The sequence below is a fragment of the Mesoplodon densirostris genome (genome assembly GCF_025265405.1).
Source record: "Mesoplodon densirostris isolate mMesDen1 chromosome Y unlocalized genomic scaffold, mMesDen1 primary haplotype SUPER_Y_unloc_1, whole genome shotgun sequence".
Classification (NCBI taxonomy): domain Eukaryota; kingdom Metazoa; phylum Chordata; class Mammalia; order Artiodactyla; family Ziphiidae; genus Mesoplodon; species Mesoplodon densirostris.
Genome location: NW_026778236.1, coordinates 1,764,767 through 1,792,305, shown reverse-complemented (window position 1 = coordinate 1,792,305; position 27,539 = coordinate 1,764,767).

Genomic DNA, 27,539 nt, shown 5'->3' with positions numbered 1-27,539 from the left:
TCTGGTCTGTAGACTAGTTTAGCTATGTATATTGGCCACCTGGTTTTTTATTTAATTATTATAAACAATAATTGAAACTTGCCATATGAACTGTAGTTTGTGCTCTTAACTTTTTTAGCAGTTTTCTGATCCTTAATATGGTACAGACTTGAAACAGCCATTATCAAATTGCCATTTTACCTGTAGAATATGAATGAAGCCAAATGTAGCACGATATTGACTTCAAAACACAACAGAAGCTAAAAAGCCTACCCTTTCCATTATTAGATGGTTAGCCTAGTGAACAAACAAGAGAAGAGAGCAAACAAGGTCCTAGTGACCTCCAGGAATGAGGAATAAGAATTAATACATGAAGAGAACATTATTTATGGGAGATAGTTTCATATTTTGGAAGCGGTACAGTGTTTTTCAAATGAGCCCTTTATTGCTAATAAACAAGAGAAGTCACTACTGCTATCATCATACAAGGTCAATAATTAAGGTTGTGCACTTAAAGGAGAGAGCCAACCACTTGGTGATTGAATATGTGACAGTAGTTACCAAAAATTAATGTTTTGCTCCAAGTTTGAGAAGTGTTCCCTACTGCTGGTAATTTAAAGGTTATGCCAAATGTATGGGGAACGGGAGATGTCAGAAAATACAATGTTCAGTGGTAACATTGAAAGGGAAACGAAAATGTGCGTAAATGGAATTTTAGAAGGAGTAGTTTTTTAAAATGATTTTGGAGAGTGGAAGGATATCAGACTTTGGGATTTTTCTTTGAAACATTACTGTCAATTTTGAGATACTTACATAAGCATTCTTAAATTAAAGGTTCAGTATCACATGGAAGAGAAAATTATGGAGGTCCTCCTCGTAGAGAGCCAGTCTCTTTTCAGAGAGTTGGCTATATGTCACAAAGAGATGGTGGTTATGCTACTAGAGACAGGTAAGGGAAAACACAGTATATGAATTAAGTCATGGTTAATTTTGTTGTTCTTGTTGAAATTTACCTAACACAAAATTGAACCTTTAAAAGTGAACAAGTCAGTAACATTTAGTACACTTAACAGTGTTATGCAACCACCAGCTCTGTTCAGTTCCAAAACATTTCATTACCCCAAAATAAAATTAATAAGCAGTCACTCCCATTTTCTCCCCCCTTGTCCCTGGTAGGTACCCACCTGTGTCCTTATCTATGAATTTATCTAATCCTGAATATACCATACTAATGGAAGCAAACAATATGTGACCTTTATTATCCAGCTTCCCCTTAGCATAAATGTTTTCAAAGATCATTCATGCTCTAGCATGAATCAGTACTTCAGACCTTGTTTTTTTTTTTGGCTGACTAAATATTCCATTTTATGTGCGATTAACATGGTTTGTTTATCCATCTGTGTGAGTTATTCCCATCATTGTGCTGTCATGAATACTCCTGTACAAGCATTTGGGTACCTGTTTTCAATTCTTTTTGAGTGTATATATACTTAGGAGTGGAATTCCTGGGACATATAGTAATTCTTTAATTTTTTAAGGAACTGCTGATCTGTTCCATAGAGCCGGTACTATTTTACATTTCTGCCACGCACATATACTTGATTTGTTTCTCTGCATCTGCACCAACACTTGATATATTCAGATTGTTTATTTTTAATTATAGCCAGTCTGATAAGTGGAAAGTGGATATTTCCTTTTGGTTTTGAATTTCATTTTCCTAATAAATATGTTGAGCAGCTTTTCATGTCCTTGTTGGTCATTGTATATCTTCTTTGAACAAAAGTATATTCAAGTCCTTTGCCCGTTTAAAATTTTTTGTCTTTTTGCTGTCTGAATTCTTTCTATATTCTGGATATGATAAGTTGCATTTAAAGTTTCATCTGCTTTATTTAATTTATTCAAGGAGAAATTATCCAAGCTCCCGAGCCAGCATGGATTATACTCCGCCACATAGAATCTATGCACACGGTTATTATGGACATTTAAGTTCTTGGAATGATCATCCCTCTAGAGGACATAGGTAATAAAAAATTTTGTGTTTATATCAAATAAAAACATTCTTTTAAATTATGTGATCGTGACACATAACTTAAATTTATCACATAATTTATGACATTCTTTTAAATTTAGTGATCGTGATGGCCATGGTGGAAGTTGTGATAGAGATTATTCTGCATATCGAAGTGGAAGCTCTAACAGGAATACATATGGGAGTAACGGTAGGAGCCCAGTTACACCTTGTAAATCATAGAATTAGACTTAACCAGATCATTGTTTACTCTAATTTTATTTCAGTTCCTTAAAGGTAGAACTATGTTTAGCATAGCCTTTTTTATAAGTTAAAGACCTTTGAATTGTTTTCTTAATAGCTCACTTAAAAAAAATGCTATGAAGGGTAAATGGGCAGTCTCATCTTTTTTTCTCATTACAGAAAAATTATTTTAACATTATTATTATTATTTATTTATTTATTTATTTTGCAGAACTTGTGCCTCTTCCCATAGTGGCCTGTCCAGTTGCGGAGCACAGGCTCCTGTCGCTCAGGCCCAGCGGTCGTGGCCCACGGTCCCAACCTCTCCGCGGCATGTGGGATCTTCCCGGACCGGGGCACGAACCCGTGTCCCATGCATCGGCAGGCGGACTGTCAACCACTGCGCCACCAGGGAAGCCCTACTAAATCTTGTTAAAAGTTGCCACTCTACTGATTATTTAAAAATGCTAAAATAGAGGCTTTTACTGTCCAAGAAACTACTTAGGCTGAAAACTATTGCTCTCTCTTTTAAATAAATATGAAAGCCCTTCACCCTTGCTACATAGTTTATATTTTCATAGCAGAGACAGATAAAGCTTATCTTTTCCAATATTTAGCACTTTGAGTCATGTTATATGATACCAGAAAAATTTGTAATGTTTAAAGTTTGTTTCTCAATCATTAACTTCCCAGTTGACTCCCGTGTTGCACCAGCAGCACGAAGGGTCCCGCTGACATATGGAGGAATCAGTTGCTGTGATAGCAATACGAGAGGTGTATATGGAGGAGGTCCGGAAGGTTACTCAAGCAGCCAAAGTAATACTTATTCAAGTGGTTGTGAGCGTGGAAGACAGGAACAATGAGGGTTTCCACCCTCCGTGAATAGGGAGTACCTTGCTCCCTGTGACTCTCATACAGTAGCTCAGGTTGTGGGGCATCCAGATGAGGTTATGTGGGAAGCCAATCTGAAAGAGAGGGCCGAAGCAGATATTAAAAATAACACTCAGTTATGTACCAAATGTTCTTTACAAAGGAAAAGTTTAAGTTCTTTTCTTTAATTGATGCTTGAATACTACTAAAAGAAAAATGTTGGTTTGTGGGGACGAGGCATATATTACCTTTTCCTCTATGAATTTTCAGACAAAGTGAAAACATGGAATTATTCAAAGTACTTGCATAGTTGTTAATATTAATTGAAATATAGAATTTGTGTTTAAAATGTTCAAAATTTTCAGAATAAAAAAATCAGAATTTTCTTGAAACCTATGTCCTGTGAGAGAATGTTCTGGTCTGTAGACTAGTTTAGCTATGTATATTGGCCACCTGGTTTTTTATTTAATTATTATAAACAATAATTGAAACTTGCCATATGAACTGTAGTTTGTGCTCTTAACTTTTTTAGCAGTTTTCTGATCCTTAATATGGTACAGACTTGAAACAGCCATTATCAAATTGCCATTTTACCTGTAGAATATGAATGAAGCCAAATGTAGCACGATATTGACTTCAAAACACAACAGAGGCTAAGAAGCCTACCCTTTCCATTATTAGATGGTTAGCCTAGTGAACAAACAAGAGAAGAGAGCAAACAAGGTCCTAGTGACCTCCAGGAATGAGGAATAAGAATTAACACATGAAGAGAACATTATTTATGGGAGATAGTTTCATATTTTGGAAGCGGTACAGTGTTTTTCAAATGAGCCCTTTATTGCTAATAAACAAGAGAAGTCACTACTGCTATCATCATACAAGGTCAATAATTAAGGTTGTGCACTTAAAGGAGAGAGCCAACCACTTGGTGATTGAATATGTGACAGTAGTTACCAAAAATTAATGTTTTGCTCCAAGTTTGAGAAGTGTTCCCTACTGCTGGTAATTTAAAGGTTATGCCAAATGTATGGGGAACGGGAGATGTCAGAAAATACAATGTTCAGTGGTAACATTGAAAGGGAAACGAAAATGTGCGTAAATGGAATTTTAGAAGGAGTAGTTTTTTTAAATGATTTTGGAGAGTGGAAGGATATCAGACTTTGGGATTTTTCTTTGAAACATTACTGTCAATTTTGAGATACTTACATAAGCATTCTTAAATTAAAGGTTCAGTATCACATGGAAGAGAAAATTATGGAGGTCCTCCTCGTAGAGAGCCAGTCTCTTTTCAGAGAGTTGGCTATATGTCACAAAGAGATGGTGGTTATGCTACTAGAGACAGGTAAGGGAAAACACAGTATATGAATTAAGTCATGGTTAATTTTGTTGTTCTTGTTGAAATTTACCTAACACAAAATTGAACCTTTAAAAGTGAACAAGTCAGTAACATTTAGTACACTTAACAGTGTTATGCAACCACCAGCTCTGTTCAGTTCCAAAACATTTCATTACCCCAAAATAAAATTAATAAGCAGTCACTCCCATTTTCTCCCCCCTTGTCCCTGGTAGGTACCCACCTGTGTCCTTATCTATGAATTTATCTAATCCTGACTATACCATACTAATGGAAGCAAACAATATGTGACCTTTATTATCCAGCTTCCCCTTAGCATAAATGTTTTCAAAGATCATTCATGCTCTAGCATGAATCAGTACTTCAGACCTTGTTTTTTTTTTTTGGCTGACTAAATATTCCATTTTATGTGCGATTAACATGGTTTGTTTATCCATCTGTGTGAGTTATTCCCATCATTGTGCTGTCATGAATACTCCTGTACAAGCATTTGGGTACCTGTTTTCAATTCTTTTTGAGTGTATATATACTTAGGAGTGGAATTCCTGGGACATATAGTAATTCTTTAATTTTTTAAGGAACTGCTGATCTGTTCCATAGAGCCGGTACTATTTTACATTTCTGCCACGCACATATACTTGATTTGTTTCTCTGCATCTGCACCAACACTTGATATATTCAGATTGTTTATTTTTAATTATAGCCAGTCTGATAAGTGGAAAGTGGATATTTCCTTTTGGTTTTGAATTTCATTTTCCTAATAAATATGTTGAGCAGCTTTTCATGTCCTTGTTGGTCATTGTATATCTTCTTTGAACAAAAGTATATTCAAGTCCTTTGCCCGTTTAAAATTTTTTGTCTTTTTGCTGTCTGAATTCTTTCTATATTCTGGATATGATAAGTTGCATTTAAAGTTTCATCTGCTTTATTTAATTTATTCAAGGAGAAATTATCCAAGCTCCCGAGCCAGCATGGATTATACTCCGCCACATAGAATCTATGCACACGGTTATTATGGACATTTAAGTTCTTGGAATGATCATCCCTCTAGAGGACATAGGTAATAAAAAATTTTGTGTTTATATCAAATAAAAACATTCTTTTAAATTATGTGATCGTGACACATAACTTAAATTTATCACATAATTTATGACATTCTTTTAAATTTAGTGATCGTGATGGCCATGGTGGAAGTTGTGATAGAGATTATTCTGCATATCGAAGTGGAAGCTCTAACAGGAATACATATGGGAGTAACGGTAGGAGCCCAGTTACACCTTGTAAATCATAGAATTAGACTTAACCAGATCATTGTTTACTCTAATTTTATTTCAGTTCCTTAAAGGTAGAACTATGTTTAGCATAGACTTTTTTATAAGTTAAAGACCTTTGAATTGTTTTCTTAATAGCTCACTTAAAATAAAATGCTATGAAGGGTAAATGGGCAGTCTCATCTTTTTTTCTCATTACAGAAAAATTATTTTAACATTATTATTATTTATTTATTTATTTATTTATTTTGCAGAACTTGTGCCTCTCCCCATAGTGGCCTGTCCAGTTGCGGAGCACAGGCTCCTGTCGCTCAGGCCCAGCGGTAGTGGCCCACGGTCCCAACCTCTCCGCGGCATGTGGGATCTTCCCGGACCGGGGCACGAACCCGTGTCCCATGCATCGGCAGGCGGACTGTCAACCACTGCGCCACCAGGGAAGCCCTACTAAATCTTGTTAAAAGTTGCCACTCTACTGATTATTTAAAAATGCTAAAATAGAGGCTTTTACTGTCCAAGAAACTACTTAGGCTGAAAACTATTGCTCTCTCTTTTAAATAAATATGAAAGCCCTTCACCCTTGCTACATAGTTTATATTTTCATAGCAGAGACAGATAAAGCTTATCTTTTCCAATATTTAGCACTTTGAGTCATGTTATATGATACCAGAAAAATTTGTAATGTTTAAAGTTTGTTTCTCAATCATTAACTTCCCAGTTGACTCCCGTGTTGCACCAGCAGCACGAAGGGTCCCGCTGACATATGGAGGAATCAGTTGCTGTGATAGCAATACGAGAGGTGTATATGGAGGAGGTCCGGAAGGTTACTCAAGCAGCCAAAGTAATACTTATTCAAGTGGTTGTGAGCGTGGAAGACAGGAACAATGAGGGTTTCCACCCTCCGTGAATAGGGAGTACCTTGCTCCCTGTGACTCTCATACAGTAGCTCAGGTTGTGGGGCATCCAGATGAGGTTATGTGGGAAGCCAATCTGAAAGAGAGGGCCGAAGCAGATATTAAAAATAACACTCAGTTATGTACCAAATGTTCTTTACAAAGGAAAAGTTTAAGTTCTTTTCTTTAATTGATGCTTGAATACTACTAAAAGAAAAATGTTGGTTTGTGGGGACGAGGCATATATTACCTTTTCCTCTATGAATTTTCAGACAAAGTGAAAACATGGAATTATTCAAAGTACTTGCATAGTTGTTACTATTAATTGAAATATAGAATTTGTGTTTAAAATGTTCAAAATTTTCAGAATAAAAAAATCAGAATTTTCTTGAAACCTATGTCCTGTGAGAGAATGTTCTGGTCTGTAGACTAGTTTAGCTATGTATATTGGCCACCTGGTTTTTTATTTAATTATTATAAACAATAATTGAAACTTGCCATATGAACTGTAGTTTGTGCTCTTAACTTTTTTAGCAGTTTTCTGATCCTTAATATGGTACAGACTTGAAACAGCCATTATCAAATTGCCATTTTACCTGTAGAATATGAATGAAGCCAAATGTAGCACGATATTGACTTCAAAACACAACAGAGGCTAAGAAGCCTACCCTTTCCATTATTAGATGGTTAGCCTAGTGAACAAACAAGAGAAGAGAGCAAACAAGGTCCTAGTGACCTCCAGGAATGAGGAATAAGAATTAACACATGAAGAGAACATTATTTATGGGAGATAGTTTCATATTTTGGAAGCGGTACAGTGTTTTTCAAATGAGCCCTTTATTGCTAATAAACAAGAGAAGTCACTACTGCTATCATCATACAAGGTCAATAATTAAGGTTGTGCACTTAAAGGAGAGAGCCAACCACTTGGTGATTGAATATGTGACAGTAGTTACCAAAAATTAATGTTTTGCTCCAAGTTTGAGAAGTGTTCCCTACTGCTGGTAATTTAAAGGTTATGCCAAATGTATGGGGAACGGGAGATGTCAGAAAAGACAATGTTCAGTGGTAACATTGAAAGGGAAACGAAAATGTGCGTAAATGGAATTTTAGAAGGAGTAGTTTTTTTAAATGATTTTGGAGAGTGGAAGGATATCAGACTTTGGGATTTTTCTTTGAAACATTACTGTCAATTTTGAGATACTTACATAAGCATTCTTAAATTAAAGGTTCAGTATCACATGGAAGAGAAAATTATGGAGGTCCTCCTCGTAGAGAGCCAGTCTCTTTTCAGAGAGTTGGCTATATGTCACAAAGAGATGGTGGTTATGCTACTAGAGACAGGTAAGGGAAAACACAGTATATGAATTAAGTCATGGTTAATTTTGTTGTTCTTGTTGAAATTTACCTAACACAAAATTGAACCTTTAAAAGTGAACAAGTCAGTAACATTTAGTACACTTAACAGTGTTATGCAACCATCAGCTCTGTTCAGTTCCAAAACATTTCATTACCCCAAAATAAAATTAATAAGCAGTCACTCCCATTTTCTCCCCCCTTGTCCCTGGTAGGTACCCACCTGTGTCCTTATCTATGAATTTATCTAATCCTGAATATACCATACTAATGGAAGCAAACAATATGTGACCTTTATTATCCAGCTTCCCCTTAGCATAAATGTTTTCAAAGATCATTCATGCTCTAGCATGAATCAGTACTTCAGACCTTGTTTTTTTTTTTTTGGCTGACTAAATATTCCATTTTATGTGCGATTAACATGGTTTGTTTATCCATCTGTGTGAGTTATTCCCATCATTGTGCTGTCATGAATACTCCTGTACAAGCATTTGGGTACCTGTTTTCAATTCTTTTTGAGTGTATATATACTTAGGAGTGGAATTCCTGGGACATATAGTAATTCTTTAATTTTTTAAGGAACTGCTGATCTGTTCCACAGAGCCGGTACTATTTTACATTTCTGCCACGCACATATACTTGATTTGTTTCTCTGCATCTGCACCAACACTTGATATATTCAGATTGTTTATTTTTAATTATAGCCAGTCTGATAAGTGGAAAGTGGATATTTCCTTTTGGTTTTGAATTTCATTTTCCTAATAAATATGTTGAGCAGCTTTTCATGTCCTTGTTGGTCATTGTATATCTTCTTTGAACAAAAGTATATTCAAGTCCTTTGCCCGTTTAAAATTTTTTGTCTTTTTGCTGTCTGAATTCTTTCTATATTCTGGATATGATAAGTTGCATTTAAAGTTTCATCTGCTTTATTTAATTTATTCAAGGAGAAATTATCCAAGCTCCCGAGCCAGCATGGATTATACTCCGCCACATAGAATCTATGCACACGGTTATTATGGACATTTAAGTTCTTGGAATGATCATCCCTCTAGAGGACATAGGTAATAAAAAATTTTGTGTTTATATCAAATAAAAACATTCTTTTAAATTATGTGATCGTGACACATAACTTAAATTTATCACATAATTTATGACATTCTTTTAAATTTAGTGATCGTGATGGCCATGGTGGAAGTTGTGATAGAGATTATTCTGCATATCGAAGTGGAAGCTCTAACAGGAATACATATGGGAGTAACGGTAGGAGCCCAGTTACACCTTGTAAATCATAGAATTAGACTTAACCAGATCATTGTTTACTCTAATTTTATTTCAGTTCCTTAAAGGTAGAACTATGTTTAGCATAGACTTTTTTATAAGTTAAAGACCTTTGAATTGTTTTCTTAATAGCTCACTTAAAATAAAATGCTATGAAGGGTAAATGGGCAGTCTCATCTTTTTTTCTCATTACAGAAAAATTATTTTAACATTATTATTATTATTTATTTATTTATTTATTTTGCAGAACTTGTGCCTCTCCCCATAGTGGCCTGTCCAGTTGCGGAGCACAGGCTCCTGTCGCTCAGGCCCAGCGGTCGTGGCCCACGGTCCCAACCTCTCCGCGGCATGTGGGATCTTCCCGGACCGGGGCACGAACCCGTGTCCCATGCATCGGCAGGCGGACTGTCAACCACTGCGCCACCAGGGAAGCCCTACTAAATCTTGTTAAAAGTTGCCACTCTACTGATTATTTAAAAATGCTAAAATAGAGGCTTTTACTGTCCAAGAAACTACTTAGGCTGAAAACTATTGCTCTCTCTTTTAAATAAATATGAAAGCCCTTCACCCTTGCTACATAGTTTATATTTTCATAGCAGAGACAGATAAAGCTTATCTTTTCCAATATTTAGCACTTTGAGTCATGTTATATGATACCAGAAAAATTTGTAATGTTTAAAGTTTGTTTCTCAATCATTAACTTCCCAGTTGACTCCCGTGTTGCACCAGCAGCACGAAGGGTCCCGCTGACATATGGAGGAATCAGTTGCTGTGATAGCAATACGAGAGGTGTATATGGAGGAGGTCCGGAAGGTTACTCAAGCAGCCAAAGTAATACTTATTCAAGTGGTTGTGAGCGTGGAAGACAGGAACAATGAGGGTTTCCACCCTCCGTGAATAGGGAGTACCTTGCTCCCTGTGACTCTCATACAGTAGCTCAGGTTGTGGGGCATCCAGATGAGGTTATGTGGGAAGCCAATCTGAAAGAGAGGGCCGAAGCAGATATTAAAAATAACACTCAGTTATGTACCAAATGTTCTTTACAAAGGAAAAGTTTAAGTTCTTTTCTTTAATTGATGCTTGAATACTACTAAAAGAAAAATGTTGGTTTGTGGGGACGAGGCATATATTACCTTTTCCTCTATGAATTTTCAGACAAAGTGAAAACATGGAATTATTCAAAGTACTTGCATAGTTGTTACTATTAATTGAAATATAGAATTTGTGTTTAAAATGTTCAAAATTTTCAGAATAAAAAAATCAGAATTTTCTTGAAACCTATGTCCTGTGAGAGAATGTTCTGGTCTGTAGACTAGTTTAGCTATGTATATTGGCCACCTGGTTTTTTATTTAATTATTATAAACAATAATTGAAACTTGCCATATGAACTGTAGTTTGTGCTCTTAACTTTTTTAGCAGTTTTCTGATCCTTAATATGGTACAGACTTGAAACAGCCATTATCAAATTGCCATTTTACCTGTAGAATATGAATGAAGCCAAATGTAGCACGATATTGACTTCAAAACACAACAGAGGCTAAGAAGCCTACCCTTTCCATTATTAGATGGTTAGCCTAGTGAACAAACAAGAGAAGAGAGCAAACAAGGTCCTAGTGACCTCCAGGAATGAGGAATAAGAATTAACACATGAAGAGAACATTATTTATGGGAGATAGTTTCATATTTTGGAAGCGGTACAGTGTTTTTCAAATGAGCCCTTTATTGCTAATAAACAAGAGAAGTCACTACTGCTATCATCATACAAGGTCAATAATTAAGGTTGTGCACTTAAAGGAGAGAGCCAACCACTTGGTGATTGAATATGTGACAGTAGTTACCAAAAATTAATGTTTTGCTCCAAGTTTGAGAAGTGTTCCCTACTGCTGGTAATTTAAAGGTTATGCCAAATGTATGGGGAACGGGAGATGTCAGAAAAGACAATGTTCAGTGGTAACATTGAAAGGGAAACGAAAATGTGCGTAAATGGAATTTTAGAAGGAGTAGTTTTTTTAAATGATTTTGGAGAGTGGAAGGATATCAGACTTTGGGATTTTTCTTTGAAACATTACTGTCAATTTTGAGATACTTACATAAGCATTCTTAAATTAAAGGTTCAGTATCACATGGAAGAGAAAATTATGGAGGTCCTCCTCGTAGAGAGCCAGTCTCTTTTCAGAGAGTTGGCTATATGTCACAAAGAGATGGTGGTTATGCTACTAGAGACAGGTAAGGGAAAACACAGTATATGAATTAAGTCATGGTTAATTTTGTTGTTCTTGTTGAAATTTACCTAACACAAAATTGAACCTTTAAAAGTGAACAAGTCAGTAACATTTAGTACACTTAACAGTGTTATGCAACCACCAGCTCTGTTCAGTTCCAAAACATTTCATTACCCCAAAATAAAATTAATAAGCAGTCACTCCCATTTTCTCCCCCCTTGTCCCTGGTAGGTACCCACCTGTGTCCTTATCTATGAATTTATCTAATCCTGAATATACCATACTAATGGAAGCAAACAATATGTGACCTTTATTATCCAGCTTCCCCTTAGCATAAATGTTTTCAAAGATCATTCATGCTCTAGCATGAATCAGTACTTCAGACCTTGTTTTTTTTTTTTTTTTGGCTGACTAAATATTCCATTTTATGTGCGATTAACATGGTTTGTTTATCCATCTGTGTGAGTTATTCCCATCATTGTGCTGTCATGAATACTCCTGTACAAGCATTTGGGTACCTGTTTTCAATTCTTTTTGAGTGTATATATACTTAGGAGTGGAATTCCTGGGACATATAGTAATTCTTTAAGTTTTTAAGGAACTGCTGATCTGTTCCATAGAGCCGGTACTATTTTACATTTCTGCCACGCACATATACTTGATTTGTTTCTCTGCATCTGCACCAACACTTGATATATTCAGATTGTTTATTTTTAATTATAGCCAGTCTGATAAGTGGAAAGTGGATATTTCCTTTTGGTTTTGAATTTCATTTTCCTAATAAATATGTTGAGCAGCTTTTCATGTCCTTGTTGGTCATTGTATATCTTCTTTGAACAAAAGTATATTCAAGTCCTTTGCCCGTTTAAAATTTTTTGTCTTTTTGCTGTCTGAATTCTTTCTATATTCTGGATATGATAAGTTGCATTTAAAGTTTCATCTGCTTTATTTAATTTATTCAAGGAGAAATTATCCAAGCTCCCGAGCCAGCATGGATTATACTCCGCCACATGGAATCTATGCACACGGTTATTATGGACATTTAAGTTCTTGGAATGATCATCCCTCTAGAGGACATAGGTAATAAAAAATTTTGTGTTTATATCAAATAAAAACATTCTTTTAAATTATGTGATCGTGACACATAACTTAAATTTATCACATAATTTATGACATTCTTTTAAATTTAGTGATCGTGATGGCCATGGTGGAAGTTGTGATAGAGATTATTCTGCATATCGAAGTGGAAGCTCTAACAGGGATTCATATGGGAGTAACGGTAGGAGCCCAGCTACACCTTGTAAATCATAGAATTAGACTTAACCAGATCATTGTTTACTCTAATTTTATTTCAGTTCCTTAAAGGTAGAACTATGTTTAGCATAGACTTTTTTATAAGTTAAAAACCATTGAATTGTTTTCTTAATAGCTCACTTAAAATAAAATGCTATGAAGGGTAAATGGGCAGTCTCATCTTTTTTTCTCATTACAGAAAAATTATTTTAACATTATTATTATTATTATTTATTTATTTATTTTGCAGAACTTGTGCCTCTCCCCATAGTGGCCTGTCCAGTTGCGGAGCACAGGCTCCTGTCGCTCAGGCCCAGCGGTCGTGGCCCACGGTCCCAACCTCTCCGCGGCATGTGGGATCTTCCCGGACCGGGGACAAACCCGTGTCCCATGCATCGGCAGGCGGACTGTCAACCACTGCGCCACCAGGGAAGCCCTACTAAATCTTGTTAAAAGTTGCCACTCTACTGATTATTTAAAAATGCTAAAATAGAGGCTTTTACTGTCCAAGAAACTACTTAGGCTGAAAACTATTGCTCTCTCTTTTAAATAAATATGAAAGCCCTTCACCCTTGCTACATAGTTTATATTTTCATAGCAGAGACAGATAAAGCTTATCTTTTCCAATATTTAGCACTTTGAGTCATGTTATATGATACCAGAAAAATTTGTAATGTTTAAAGTTTGTTTCTCAATCATTAACTTCCCAGTTGACTCCCGTGTTGCACCAGCAGCACGAAGGGTCCCGCTGACATATGGAGGAATCAGTTGCTGTGATAGCAATACGAGAGGTGTATATGGAGGAGGTCCGGAAGGTTACTCAAGCAGCCAAAGTAATACTTATTCAAGTGGTTGTGAGCGTGGAAGACAGGAACAATGAGGGTTTCCACCCTCCGTGAATAGGGAGTACCTTGCTCCCTGTGACTCTCATACAGTAGCTCAGGTTGTGGGGCATCCAGATGAGGTTATGTGGGAAGCCAATCTGAAAGAGAGGGCCGAAGCAGATATTAAAAATAACACTCAGTTATGTACCAAATGTTCTTTACAAAGGAAAAGTTTAAGTTCTTTTCTTTAATTGATGCTTGAATACTACTAAAAGAAAAATGTTGGTTTGTGGGGACGAGGCATATATTACCTTTTCCTCTATGAATTTTCAGACAAAGTGAAAACATGGAATTATTCAAAGTACTTGCATAGTTGTTACTATTAATTGAAATATAGAATTTGTGTTTAAAATGTTCAAAATTTTCAGAATAAAAAAATCAGAATTTTCTTGAAACCTATGTCCTGTGAGAGAATGTTCTGGTCTGTAGACTAGTTTAGCTATGTATATTGGCCACCTGGTTTTTTATTTAATTATTATAAACAATAATTGAAACTTGCCATATGAACTGTAGTTTGTGCTCTTAACTTTTTTAGCAGTTTTCTGATCCTTAATATGGTACAGACTTGAAACAGCCATTATCAAATTGCCATTTTACCTGTAGAATATGAATGAAGCCAAATGTAGCACGATATTGACTTCAAAACACAACAGAGGCTAAGAAGCCTACCCTTTCCATTATTAGATGGTTAGCCTAGTGAACAAACAAGAGAAGAGAGCAAACAAGGTCCTAGTGACCTCCAGGAATGAGGAATAAGAATTAACACATGAAGAGAACATTATTTATGGGAGATAGTTTCATATTTTGGAAGCGGTACAGTGTTTTTCAAATGAGCCCTTTATTGCTAATAAACAAGAGAAGTCACTACTGCTATCATCATACAAGGTCAATAATTAAGGTTGTGCACTTAAAGGAGAGAGCCAACCACTTGGTGATTGAATATGTGACAGTAGTTACCAAAAATTAATGTTTTGCTCCAAGTTTGAGAAGTGTTCCCTACTGCTGGTAATTTAAAGGTTATGCCAAATGTATGGGGAACGGGAGATGTCAGAAAAGACAATGTTCAGTGGTAACATTGAAAGGGAAACGAAAATGTGCGTAAATGGAATTTTAGAAGGAGTAGTTTTTTTAAATGATTTTGGAGAGTGGAAGGATATCAGACTTTGGGATTTTTCTTTGAAACATTACTGTCAATTTTGAGATACTTACATAAGCATTCTTAAATTAAAGGTTCAGTATCACATGGAAGAGAAAATTATGGAGGTCCTCCTCGTAGAGAGCCAGTCTCTTTTCAGAGAGTTGGCTATATGTCACAAAGAGATGGTGGTTATGCTACTAGAGACAGGTAAGGGAAAACACAGTATATGAATTAAGTCATGGTTAATTTTGTTGTTCTTGTTGAAATTTACCTAACACAAAATTGAACCTTTAAAAGTGAACAAGTCAGTAACATTTAGTACACTTAACAGTGTTATGCAACCACCAGCTCTGTTCAGTTCCAAAACATTTCATTACCCCAAAATAAAATTAATAAGCAGTCACTCCCATTTTCTCCCCCCTTGTCCCTGGTAGGTACCCACCTGTGTCCTTATCTATGAATTTATCTAATCCTGAATATACCATACTAATGGAAGCAAACAATATGTGACCTTTATTATCCAGCTTCCCCTTAGCATAAATGTTTTCAAAGATCATTCATGCTCTAGCATGAATCAGTACTTCAGACCTTGTTTTTTTTTTTTGGCTGACTAAATATTCCATTTTATGTGCGATTAACATGGTTTGTTTATCCATCTGTGTGAGTTATTCCCATCATTGTGCTGTCATGAATACTCCTGTACAAGCATTTGGGTACCTGTTTTCAATTCTTTTTGAGTGTATATATACTTAGGAGTGGAATTCCTGGGACATATAGTAATTCTTTAATTTTTTAAGGAACTGCTGATCTGTTCCACAGAGCCGGTACTATTTTACATTTCTGCCACGCACATATACTTGATTTGTTTCTCTGCATCTGCACCAACACTTGATATATTCAGATTGTTTATTTTTAATTATAGCCAGTCTGATAAGTGGAAAGTGGATATTTCCTTTTGGTTTTGAATTTCATTTTCCTAATAAATATGTTGAGCAGCTTTTCATGTCCTTGTTGGTCATTGTATATCTTCTTTGAACAAAAGTATATTCAAGTCCTTTGCCCGTTTAAAATTTTTTGTCTTTTTGCTGTCTGAATTCTTTCTATATTCTGGATATGATAAGTTGCATTTAAAGTTTCATCTGCTTTATTTAATTTATTCAAGGAGAAATTATCCAAGCTCCCGAGCCAGCATGGATTATACTCCGCCACATAGAATCTATGCACACGGTTATTATGGACATTTAAGTTCTTGGAATGATCATCCCTCTAGAGGACATAGGTAATAAAAAATTTTGTGTTTATATCAAATAAAAACATTCTTTTAAATTATGTGATCGTGACACATAACTTAAATTTATCACATAATTTATGACATTCTTTTAAATTTAGTGATCGTGATGGCCATGGTGGAAGTTGTGATAGAGATTATTCTGCATATCGAAGTGGAAGCTCTAACAGGAATACATATGGGAGTAACGGTAGGAGCCCAGTTACACCTTGTAAATCATAGAATTAGACTTAACCAGATCATTGTTTACTCTAATTTTATTTCAGTTCCTTAAAGGTAGAACTATGTTTAGCATAGCCTTTTTTATAAGTTAAAGACCTTTGAATTGTTTTCTTAATAGCTCACTTAAAATAAAATGCTATGAAGGGTAAATGGGCAGTCTCATCTTTTTTTCTCATTACAGAAAAATTATTTTAACATTATTATTATTATTTATTTATTTATTTATTTTGCAGAACTTGTGCCTCTCCCCATAGTGGCCTGTCCAGTTGCGGAGCACAGGCTCCTGTCGCTCAGGCCCAGCGGTCGTGGCCCACGGTCCCAACCTCTCCGCGGCATGTGGGATCTTCCCGGACCGGGGCACGAACCCGTGTCCCATGCATCGGCAGGCGGACTGTCAACCACTGCGCCACCAGGGAAGCCCTACTAAATCTTGTTAAAAGTTGCCACTCTACTGATTATTTAAAAATGCTAAAATAGAGGCTTTTACTGTCCAAGAAACTACTTAGGCTGAAAACTATTGCTCTCTCTTTTAAATAAATATGAAAGCCCTTCACCCTTGCTACATAGTTTATATTTTCATAGCAGAGACAGATAAAGCTTATCTTTTCCAATATTTAGCACTTTGAGTCATGTTATATGATACCAGAAAAATTTGTAATGTTTAAAGTTTGTTTCTCAATCATTAACTTCCCAGTTGACTCCCGTGTTGCACCAGCAGCACGAAGGGTCCCGCTGACATATGGAGGAATCAGTTGCTGTGATAGCAATACGAGAGGTGTATATGGAGGAGGTCCGGAAGGTTACTCAAGCAGCCAAAGTAATACTTATTCAAGTGGTTGTGAGCGTGGAAGACAGGAACTATGAGGGTTTCCACCCTCCGTGAATAGGGAGTACCTTGCTCCCTGTGACTCTCATACAGTAGCTCAGGTTGTGGGGCATCCAGATGAGGTTATGTGGGAAGCCAATCTGAAAGAGAGGGCCGAAGCAGATATTAAAAATAACACTCAGTTATGTACCAAATGTTCTTTACAAAGGAAAAGTTTAAGTTCTTTTCTTTAATTGATGCTTGAATACTACTAAAAGAAAAATGTTGGTTTGTGGGGACGAGGCATATATTACCTTTTCCTCTATGAATTTTCAGACAAAGTGAAAACATGGAATTATTCAAAGTACTTGCATAGTTGTTAATATTAATTGAAATATAGAATTTGTGTTTAAAATGTTCAAAATTTTCAGAATAAAAAAATCAGAATTTTCTTGAAACCTATGTCCTGTGAGAGAATGTTCTGGTCTGTAGACTAGTTTAGCTATGTATATTGGCCACCTGGTTTTTTATTTAATTATTATAAACAATAATTGAAACTTGCCATATGAACTGTAGTTTGTGCTCTTAACTTTTTTAGCAGTTTTCTGATCCTTAATATGGTACAGACTTGAAACAGCCATTATCAAATTGCCATTTTACCTGTAGAATATGAATGAAGCCAAATGTAGCACGATATTGACTTCAAAACACAACAGAGGCTAAGAAGCCTACCCTTTCCATTATTAGATGGTTAGCCTAGTGAACAAACAAGAGAAGAGAGCAAACAAGGTCCTAGTGACCTCCAGGAATGAGGAATAAGAATTAACACATGAAGAGAACATTATTTATGGGAGATAGTTTCATATTTTGGAAGCGGTACAGTGTTTTTCAAATGAGCCCTTTATTGCTAATAAACAAGAGAAGTCACTACTGCTATCATCATACAAGGTCAATAATTAAGGTTGTGCACTTAAAGGAGAGAGCCAACCACTTGGTGATTGAATATGTGACAGTAGTTACCAAAAATTAATGTTTTGCTCCAAGTTTGAGAAGTGTTCCCTACTGCTGGTAATTTAAAGGTTATGCCAAATGTATGGGGAACGGGAGATGTCAGAAAAGACAATGTTCAGTGGTAACATTGAAAGGGAAACGAAAATGTGCGTAAATGGAATTTTAGAAGGAGTAGTTTTTTTAAATGATTTTGGAGAGTGGAAGGATATCAGACTTTGGGATTTTTCTTTGAAACATTACTGTCAATTTTGAGATACTTACATAAGCATTCTTAAATTAAAGGTTCAGTATCACATGGAAGAGAAAATTATGGAGGTCCTCCTCGTAGAGAGCCAGTCTCTTTTCAGAGAGTTGGCTATATGTCACAAAGAGATGGTGGTTATGCTACTAGAGACAGGTAAGGGAAAACACAGTATATGAATTAAGTCATGGTTAATTTTGTTGTTCTTGTTGAAATTTACCTAACACAAAATTGAACCTTTAAAAGTGAACAAGTCAGTAACATTTAGTACACTTAACAGTGTTATGCAACCACCAGCTCTGTTCAGTTCCAAAACATTTCATTACCCCAAAATAAAATTAATAAGCAGTCACTCCCATTTTCTCCCCCCTTGTCCCTGGTAGGTACCCACCTGTGTCCTTATCTATGAATTTATCTAATCCTGAATATACCATACTAATGGAAGCAAACAATATGTGACCTTTATTATCCAGCTTCCCCTTAGCATAAATGTTTTCAAAGATCATTCATGCTCTAGCATGAATCAGTACTTCAGACCTTGTTTTTTTTTTTTTTTTGGCTGACTAAATATTCCATTTTATGTGCGATTAACATGGTTTGTTTATCCATCTGTGTGAGTTATTCCCATCATTGTGCTGTCATGAATACTCCTGTACAAGCATTTGGGTACCTGTTTTCAATTCTTTTTGAGTGTATATATACTTAGGAGTGGAATTCCTGGGACATATAGTAATTCTTTAATTTTTTAAGGAACTGCTGATCTGTTCCATAGAGCCGGTACTATTTTACATTTCTGCCACGCACATATACTTGATTTGTTTCTCTGCATCTGCACCAACACTTGATATATTCAGATTGTTTATTTTTAATTATAGCCAGTCTGATAAGTGGAAAGTGGATATTTCCTTTTGGTTTTGAATTTCATTTTCCTAATAAATATGTTGAGCAGCTTTTCATGTCCTTGTTGGTCATTGTATATCTTCTTTGAACAAAAGTATATTCAAGTCCTTTGCCCGTTTAAAATTTTTTGTCTTTTTGCTGTCTGAATTCTTTCTATATTCTGGATATGATAAGTTGCATTTAAAGTTTCATCTGCTTTATTTAATTTATTCAAGGAGAAATTATCCAAGCTCCCGAGCCAGCATGGATTATACTCCGCCACATGGAATCTATGCACACGGTTATTATGGACATTTAAGTTCTTGGAATGATCATCCCTCTAGAGGACATAGGTAATAAAAAATTTTGTGTTTATATCAAATAAAAACATTCTTTTAAATTATGTGATCGTGACACATAACTTAAATTTATCACATAATTTATGACATTCTTTTAAATTTAGTGATCGTGATGGCCATGGTGGAAGTTGTGATAGAGATTATTCTGCATATCGAAGTGGAAGCTCTAACAGGGATTCATATGGGAGTAACGGTAGGAGCCCAGCTACACCTTGTAAATCATAGAATTAGACTTAACCAGATCATTGTTTACTCTAATTTTATTTCAGTTCCTTAAAGGTAGAACTATGTTTAGCATAGACTTTTTTATAAGTTAAAAACCATTGAATTGTTTTCTTAATAGCTCACTTAAAATAAAATGCTATGAAGGGTAAATGGGCAGTCTCATCTTTTTTTCTCATTACAGAAAAATTATTTTAACATTATTATTATTATTATTATTTATTTATTTTGCAGAACTTGTGCCTCTCCCCATAGTGGCCTGTCCAGTTGCGGAGCACAGGCTCCTGTCGCTCAGGCCCAGCGGTCGTGGCCCACGGTCCCAACCTCTCCGCGGCATGTGGGATCTTCCCGGACCGGGGACGAACCCGTGTCCCATGCATCGGCAGGCGGACTGTCAACCACTGCGCCACCAGGGAAGCCCTACTAAATCTTGTTAAAAGTTGCCACTCTACTGATTATTTAAAAATGCTAAAATAGAGGCTTTTACTGTCCAAGAAACTACTTAGGCTGAAAACTATTGCTCTCTCTTTTAAATAAATATGAAAGCCCTTCACCCTTGCTACATAGTTTATATTTTCATAGCAGAGACAGATAAAGCTTATCTTTTCCAATATTTAGCACTTTGAGTCATGTTATATGATACCAGAAAAATTTGTAATGTTTAAAGTTTGTTTCTCAATCATTAACTTCCCAGTTGACTCCCGTGTTGCACCAGCAGCACGAAGGGTCCCGCTGACATATGGAGGAATCAGTTGCTGTGATAGCAATACGAGAGGTGTATATGGAGGAGGTCCGGAAGGTTACTCAAGCAGCCAAAGTAATACTTATTCAAGTGGTTGTGAGCGTGGAAGACAGGAACAATGAGGGTTTCCACCCTCCGTGAATAGGGAGTACCTTGCTCCCTGTGACTCTCATACAGTAGCTCAGGTTGTGGGGCATCCAGATGAGGTTATGTGGGAAGCCAATCTGAAAGAGAGGGCCGAAGCAGATATTAAAAATAACACTCAGTTATGTACCAAATGTTCTTTACAAAGGAAAAGTTTAAGTTCTTTTCTTTAATTGATGCTTGAATACTACTAAAAGAAAAATGTTGGTTTGTGGGGACGAGGCATATATTACCTTTTCCTCTATGAATTTTCAGACAAAGTGAAAACATGGAATTATTCAAAGTACTTGCATAGTTGTTACTATTAATTGAAATATAGAATTTGTGTTTAAAATGTTCAAAATTTTCAGAATAAAAAAATCAGAATTTTCTTGAAACCTATGTCCTGTGAGAGAATGTTCTGGTCTGTAGACTAGTTTAGCTATGTATATTGGCCACCTGGTTTTTTATTTAATTATTATAAACAATAATTGAAACTTGCCATATGAACTGTAGTTTGTGCTCTTAACTTTTTTAGCAGTTTTCTGATCCTTAATATGGTACAGACTTGAAACAGCCATTATCAAATTGCCATTTTACCTGTAGAATATGAATGAAGCCAAATGTAGCACGATATTGACTTCAAAACACAACAGAGGCTAAGAAGCCTACCCTTTCCATTATTAGATGGTTAGCCTAGTGAACAAACAAGAGAAGAGAGCAAACAAGGTCCTAGTGACCTCCAGGAATGAGGAATAAGAATTAACACATGAAGAGAACATTATTTATGGGAGATAGTTTCATATTTTGGAAGCGGTACAGTGTTTTTCAAATGAGCCCTTTATTGCTAATAAACAAGAGAAGTCACTACTGCTATCATCATACAAGGTCAATAATTAAGGTTGTGCACTTAAAGGAGAGAGCCAACCACTTGGTGATTGAATATGTGACAGTAGTTACCAAAAATTAATGTTTTGCTCCAAGTTTGAGAAGTGTTCCCTACTGCTGGTAATTTAAAGGTTATGCCAAATGTATGGGGAACGGGAGATGTCAGAAAAGACAATGTTCAGTGGTAACATTGAAAGGGAAACGAAAATGTGCGTAAATGGAATTTTAGAAGGAGTAGTTTTTTTAAATGATTTTGGAGAGTGGAAGGATATCAGACTTTGGGATTTTTCTTTGAAACATTACTGTCAATTTTGAGATACTTACATAAGCATTCTTAAATTAAAGGTTCAGTATCACATGGAAGAGAAAATTATGGAGGTCCTCCTCGTAGAGAGCCAGTCTCTTTTCAGAGAGTTGGCTATATGTCACAAAGAGATGGTGGTTATGCTACTAGAGACAGGTAAGGGAAAACACAGTATATGAATTAAGTCATGGTTAATTTTGTTGTTCTTGTTGAAATTTACCTAACACAAAATTGAACCTTTAAAAGTGAACAAGTCAGTAACATTTAGTACACTTAACAGTGTTATGCAACCACCAGCTCTGTTCAGTTCCAAAACATTTCATTACCCCAAAATAAAATTAATAAGCAGTCACTCCCATTTTCTCCCCCCTTGTCCCTGGTAGGTACCCACCTGTGTCCTTATCTATGAATTTATCTAATCCTGAATATACCATACTAATGGAAGCAAACAATATGTGACCTTTATTATCCAGCTTCCCCTTAGCATAAATGTTTTCAAAGATCATTCATGCTCTAGCATGAATCAGTACTTCAGACCTTGTTTTTTTTTTTTGGCTGACTAAATATTCCATTTTATGTGCGATTAACATGGTTTGTTTATCCATCTGTGTGAGTTATTCCCATCATTGTGCTGTCATGAATACTCCTGTACAAGCATTTGGGTACCTGTTTTCAATTCTTTTTGAGTGTATATATACTTAGGAGTGGAATTCCTGGGACATATAGTAATTCTTTAATTTTTTAAGGAACTGCTGATCTGTTCCACAGAGCCGGTACTATTTTACATTTCTGCCACGCACATATACTTGATTTGTTTCTCTGCATCTGCACCAACACTTGATATATTCAGATTGTTTATTTTTAATTATAGCCAGTCTGATAAGTGGAAAGTGGATATTTCCTTTTGGTTTTGAATTTCATTTTCCTAATAAATATGTTGAGCAGCTTTTCATGTCCTTGTTGGTCATTGTATATCTTCTTTGAACAAAAGTATATTCAAGTCCTTTGCCCGTTTAAAATTTTTTGTCTTTTTGCTGTCTGAATTCTTTCTATATTCTGGATATGATAAGTTGCATTTAAAGTTTCATCTGCTTTATTTAATTTATTCAAGGAGAAATTATCCAAGCTCCCGAGCCAGCATGGATTATACTCCGCCACATAGAATCTATGCACACGGTTATTATGGACATTTAAGTTCTTGGAATGATCATCCCTCTAGAGGACATAGGTAATAAAAAATTTTGTGTTTATATCAAATAAAAACATTCTTTTAAATTATGTGATCGTGACACATAACTTAAATTTATCACATAATTTATGACATTCTTTTAAATTTAGTGATCGTGATGGCCATGGTGGAAGTTGTGATAGAGATTATTCTGCATATCGAAGTGGAAGCTCTAACAGGAATACATATGGGAGTAACGGTAGGAGCCCAGTTACACCTTGTAAATCATAGAATTAGACTTAACCAGATCATTGTTTACTCTAATTTTATTTCAGTTCCTTAAAGGTAGAACTATGTTTAGCATAGACTTTTTTATAAGTTAAAGACCTTTGAATTGTTTTCTTAATAGCTCACTTAAAATAAAATGCTATGAAGGGTAAATGGGCAGTCTCATCTTTTTTTCTCATTACAGAAAAATTATTTTAACATTATTATTATTATTTATTTATTTATTTATTTTGCAGAACTTGTGCCTCTCCCCATAGTGGCCTGTCCAGTTGCGGAGCACAGGCTCCTGTCGCTCAGGCCCAGCGGTCGTGGCCCACGGTCCCAACCTCTCCGCGGCATGTGGGATCTTCCCGGACCGGGGCACGAACCCGTGTCCCATGCATCGGCAGGCGGACTGTCAACCACTGCGCCACCAGGGAAGCCCTACTAAATCTTGTTAAAAGTTGCCACTCTACTGATTATTTAAAAATGCTAAAATAGAGGCTTTTACTGTCCAAGAAACTACTTAGGCTGAAAACTATTGCTCTCTCTTTTAAATAAATATGAAAGCCCTTCACCCTTGCTACATAGTTTATATTTTCATAGCAGAGACAGATAAAGCTTATCTTTTCCAATATTTAGCACTTTGAGTCATGTTATATGATACCAGAAAAATTTGTAATGTTTAAAGTTTGTTTCTCAATCATTAACTTCCCAGTTGACTCCCGTGTTGCACCAGCAGCACGAAGGGTCCCGCTGACATATGGAGGAATCAGTTGCTGTGATAGCAATACGAGAGGTGTATATGGAGGAGGTCCGGAAGGTTACTCAAGCAGCCAAAGTAATACTTATTCAAGTGGTTGTGAGCGTGGAAGACAGGAACAATGAGGGTTTCCACCCTCCGTGAATAGGGAGTACCTTGCTCCCTGTGACTCTCATACAGTAGCTCAGGTTGTGGGGCATCCAGATGAGGTTATGTGGGAAGCCAATCTGAAAGAGAGGGCCGAAGCAGATATTAAAAATAACACTCAGTTATGTACCAAATGTTCTTTACAAAGGAAAAGTTTAAGTTCTTTTCTTTAATTGATGCTTGAATACTACTAAAAGAAAAATGTTGGTTTGTGGGGACGAGGCATATATTACCTTTTCCTCTATGAATTTTCAGACAAAGTGAAAACATGGAATTATTCAAAGTACTTGCATAGTTGTTACTATTAATTGAAATATAGAATTTGTGTTTAAAATGTTCAAAATTTTCAGAATAAAAAAATCAGAATTTTCTTGAAACCTATGTCCTGTGAGAGAATGTTCTGGTCTGTAGACTAGTTTAGCTATGTATATTGGCCACCTGGTTTTTTATTTAATTATTATAAACAATAATTGAAACTTGCCATATGAACTGTAGTTTGTGCTCTTAACTTTTTTAGCAGTTTTCTGATCCTTAATATGGTACAGACTTGAAACAGCCATTATCAAATTGCCATTTTACCTGTAGAATATGAATGAAGCCAAATGTAGCACGATATTGACTTCAAAACACAACAGAGGCTAAGAAGCCTACCCTTTCCATTATTAGATGGTTAGCCTAGTGAACAAACAAGAGAAGAGAGCAAACAAGGTCCTAGTGACCTCCAGGAATGAGGAATAAGAATTAACACATGAAGAGAACATTATTTATGGGAGATAGTTTCATATTTTGGAAGCGGTACAGTGTTTTTCAAATGAGCCCTTTATTGCTAATAAACAAGAGAAGTCACTACTGCTATCATCATACAAGGTCAATAATTAAGGTTGTGCACTTAAAGGAGAGAGCCAACCACTTGGTGATTGAATATGTGACAGTAGTTACCAAAAATTAATGTTTTGCTCCAAGTTTGAGAAGTGTTCCCTACTGCTGGTAATTTAAAGGTTATGCCAAATGTATGGGGAACGGGAGATGTCAGAAAAGACAATGTTCAGTGGTAACATTGAAAGGGAAACGAAAATGTGCGTAAATGGAATTTTAGAAGGAGTAGTTTTTTTAAATGATTTTGGAGAGTGGAAGGATATCAGACTTTGGGATTTTTCTTTGAAACATTACTGTCAATTTTGAGATACTTACATAAGCATTCTTAAATTAAAGGTTCAGTATCACATGGAAGAGAAAATTATGGAGGTCCTCCTCGTAGAGAGCCAGTCTCTTTTCAGAGAGTTGGCTATATGTCACAAAGAGATGGTGGTTATGCTACTAGAGACAGGTAAGGGAAAACACAGTATATGAATTAAGTCATGGTTAATTTTGTTGTTCTTGTTGAAATTTACCTAACACAAAATTGAACCTTTAAAAGTGAACAAGTCAGTAACATTTAGTACACTTAACAGTGTTATGCAACCACCAGCTCTGTTCAGTTCCAAAACATTTCATTACCCCAAAATAAAATTAATAAGCAGTCACTCCCATTTTCTCCCCCCTTGTCCCTGGTAGGTACCCACCTGTGTCCTTATCTATGAATTTATCTAATCCTGAATATACCATACTAATGGAAGCAAACAATATGTGACCTTTATTATCCAGCTTCCCCTTAGCATAAATGTTTTCAAAGATCATTCATGCTCTAGCATGAATCAGTACTTCAGACCTTGTTTTTTTTTTTTGGCTGACTAAATATTCCATTTTATGTGCGATTAACATGGTTTGTTTATCCATCTGTGTGAGTTATTCCCATCATTGTGCTGTCATGAATACTCCTGTACAAGCATTTGGGTACCTGTTTTCAATTCTTTTTGAGTGTATATATACTTAGGAGTGGAATTCCTGGGACATATAGTAATTCTTTAATTTTTTAAGGAACTGCTGATCTGTTCCACAGAGCCGGTACTATTTTACATTTCTGCCACGCACATATACTTGATTTGTTTCTCTGCATCTGCACCAACACTTGATATATTCAGATTGTTTATTTTTAATTATAGCCAGTCTGATAAGTGGAAAGTGGATATTTCCTTTTGGTTTTGAATTTCATTTTCCTAATAAATATGTTGAGCAGCTTTTCATGTCCTTGTTGGTCATTGTATATCTTCTTTGAACAAAAGTATATTCAAGTCCTTTGCCCGTTTAAAATTTTTTGTCTTTTTGCTGTCTGAATTCTTTCTATATTCTGGATATGATAAGTTGCATTTAAAGTTTCATCTGCTTTATTTAATTTATTCAAGGAGAAATTATCCAAGCTCCCGAGCCAGCATGGATTATACTCCGCCACATAGAATCTATGCACACGGTTATTATGGACATTTAAGTTCTTGGAATGATCATCCCTCTAGAGGACATAGGTAATAAAAAATTTTGTGTTTATATCAAATAAAAACATTCTTTTAAATTATGTGATCGTGACACATAACTTAAATTTATCACATAATTTATGACATTCTTTTAAATTTAGTGATCGTGATGGCCATGGTGGAAGTTGTGATAGAGATTATTCTGCATATCGAAGTGGAAGCTCTAACAGGAATACATATGGGAGTAACGGTAGGAGCCCAGTTACACCTTGTAAATCATAGAATTAGACTTAACCAGATCATTGTTTACTCTAATTTTATTTCAGTTCCTTAAAGGTAGAACTATGTTTAGCATAGCCTTTTTTATAAGTTAAAGACCTTTGAATTGTTTTCTTAATAGCTCACTTAAAATAAAATGCTATGAAGGGTAAATGGGCAGTCTCATCTTTTTTTCTCATTACAGAAAAATTATTTTAACATTATTATTATTATTTATTTATTTATTTATTTTGCAGAACTTGTGCCTCTCCCCATAGTGGCCTGTCCAGTTGCGGAGCACAGGCTCCTGTCGCTCAGGCCCAGCGGTCGTGGCCCACGGTCCCAACCTCTCCGCGGCATGTGGGATCTTCCCGGACCGGGGCACGAACCCGTGTCCCATGCATCGGCAGGCGGACTGTCAACCACTGCGCCACCAGGGAAGCCCTACTAAATCTTGTTAAAAGTTGCCACTCTACTGATTATTTAAAAATGCTAAAATAGAGGCTTTTACTGTCCAAGAAACTACTTAGGCTGAAAACTATTGCTCTCTCTTTTAAATAAATATGAAAGCCCTTCACCCTTGCTACATAGTTTATATTTTCATAGCAGAGACAGATAAAGCTTATCTTTTCCAATATTTAGCACTTTGAGTCATGTTATATGATACCAGAAAAATTTGTAATGTTTAAAGTTTGTTTCTCAATCATTAACTTCCCA